This window comes from Engraulis encrasicolus, chromosome 8, assembly GCF_034702125.1.
Source record: "Engraulis encrasicolus isolate BLACKSEA-1 chromosome 8, IST_EnEncr_1.0, whole genome shotgun sequence".
Taxonomy (NCBI): Eukaryota; Metazoa; Chordata; class Actinopteri; order Clupeiformes; family Engraulidae; genus Engraulis; species Engraulis encrasicolus.
The window spans coordinates 42132094-42134593 of NC_085864.1; the positions used below are offsets into that span (position 1 = coordinate 42132094).

The 2500-nt window shown below is 44.0% G+C and overlaps 1 protein-coding gene across 1 annotated transcript in view; it reads left to right on the forward strand.

Annotated features, from left to right (window-relative positions):
* Window positions 1-2500, forward strand: part of dner (delta/notch-like EGF repeat containing) — a 122050-nt gene that overhangs the window by 89930 nt on the left and 29620 nt on the right. The gene's annotated exons all lie outside the window — the stretch shown is intronic.

The following is a 2500-nucleotide window of genomic DNA, read 5'->3' on the forward strand; positions in this document are numbered from 1 at the left end:
AGAAATGCCCAGAGAGGCGCCAGGGCTGGAGTGTGGAACAGGTCATAGGACACAGTGAATTTTTGACAGCTGTAGTTAATTTGGCCACAAACTGAGCAGACATCCTCTTTCAACCAGGGCAGGAACTCGCAGCAGCCTCTCGTACCAACAATGCAATTCAAATTCCAGACATCCACAGTGACGTTGCAGAGTTTCCTGCGTCACATTTTCTATGACGTCCACACCACCCAGCGACTTATTGGGTTCAGGGGTCATGTAAATGGCGATGCAGTGTGGTCTGAGTAGTAGCATCCCAGTTGGCTATTGGCTGGATTTCTAAATAGAAGCAGCCGGTGAGGATGCAGAGTGGTAGCTACTGGTAAGGAGGCAGTGCCTACTACAGTGGTGTATTCTACGTAGAACGCGGGTATACAGTATACCCACTTCAACATTTCAGCGATTTCAGTATACCCACTTAAAATTGATTGATCCATTATTTACAATAGCACAAATATATACAGTGTACCCACTTCAAAAAATGCTCAAATATACAGTATACCCACCACAAAAAAGTAAACTACACCACTGCCTGCTACAGTACTCGGACACAGCCAGTTACAGTTTTTGGAGGTGTGCGCAAAGTCGGCAAGAGAGTAAAACAGAGAAGGTGAGACAGACAGGGACACGCAAAAATAGAAATACGAAGTCAGAGACAGGTATGGAAAGAGAAAGAGTCTGGGCAAAGAAAATGAGTGTGACGCACAGAAAGAGAGTAAGAGAGAGAGAGAGAGAGAGAGAGAGAGAGAGAGAGAGAGAGAGAGAGAGAGAGAGAGAGAGAGAGAGAGAGAGAGAGAGAGAGAGAGAGAAAGAGCCTACATTTACAGTAGGGAGGCAGAAAGGAACTAAGTGGAGACTGTAGGCCTGTGCGCAGCCAGGTCTATGGGGATTAGAGTGATAAGGATGAACAGAGAGGAGTTTGGAGGGTAAAGAGGTTAGAAACACAGCAGAGAACAGAGGAGAAGAGGAAACAGAAGATAGATTTTGCTCAAGTTGGCTTTATGGTGTAGTTCCACTTTTTCCCAAAGTTTGGGTTGAGACCCACAGTTGGGTTGCGGAAGATTTTTTTCTTGGACCGCCTTGTATGTTTCATGGTCATCCTAGCCGTCTGCATGTAACTTCAAACTAGCTACCAATTATGTATTATTGCTGGTTCAATTAACCTTCTTGTCTTAATGTATATGCACACCGTCCCACCAGTGGAACGCTGTAGTAGTCATTGAAAAGTTCACTATACATACTACACTACCATGACATAACACAGGGCCTTTAGACTACGACTCGCTCAATGCCATTCTGGTAAAGGCAAATTAATAACAACGTGCCTTAAACAGGTTAAAACAAGGATAATACCAACTGTTCACATAATTGACAACAGTAGATATCCTTTTTAAGGTCCAGTAATGGTTCACTAAACACATTCATTTTGTGATTTGCTAAAAATGTCTATTGAAGGTTTGTGACATACAAATCCTATACTGCATGTACTGTAAGTCAATAGGAAGGAATCTCAAAATACAAAGTCGCTCAGTGGAGGGGATCTCTAATGACGACAGTGTTGTAAGTGGTTAATTACAAGTTCATGACACACTGAATTAATCAGTGCCTATATTATATGCAGGGCTTGCAGTGCTTAAATATGATCCATTAAAATGTATGAGGTATGCATGTGTGAATTTACTGAGGGATATAAGTGTTTGTGTGTGTGCGCGTGCCCGCATGCACCATGTGTGTCTGTGTGAGTGCGTGCATACGTGCGTACATACAGTATGTGTGTGTGTGTATGTTTTTTTGAGTTTTTCAAAAAGTTTTTCCTAAAAAGAGTTTTCCTAAAATCCATTTGCAAATAAGTGAAAGTTTATATTGTGTGTGTGTGTGTGTGTGTGTGTGTGTGTGTGTGTGTGTGTGTGTGTGTGTGTGTGTGTGTGTGTGTGTGTGTGTGTGTGTGTGTGTGTGTGTGTTGTGTGTGTGTGTGTGTGTGTGTGTGTGTGTGTGCGTGCGTGCATGCGTGCGTGCGTGCATCTGTCCGTGCCTGTGTGTGTGTGTGTGTGTGTGTGTGCGTGCATCTGTCCGTGCCTGTGTGTGTGTGTGTGTGTGTGTGTGTGTGTGTGTGTGCGTGCATCTGTCCGTGCCTGTGTGTGTGTGTGTGTGTGTGCGTGCATGCGTGTGTGCATCTGTCCGTGCCTGTGTGTGTGTGTGTGTGTGTGTGTGTGTGTGTGTCCGTGCATCTGTCCGTGCCTGTGTGTGTGTGTGTGTGTGTGTGTGTGTGTGTGTGTGTGTGTGTGTGTGTGTGTGTGTGTGTGTGTGTGTGTGTGTGTTTAGTCATGCTGGCCTGGTTCTACAAACCCCAACTCCGATGAAGTTGGGACGTTTGGTAAACAGTGAATAAAATCAAAATGCTATCATTTTCAAAACATTCAATCTATTCATTAGATGGAGAATAGTGAAAAGACAACATATTAAG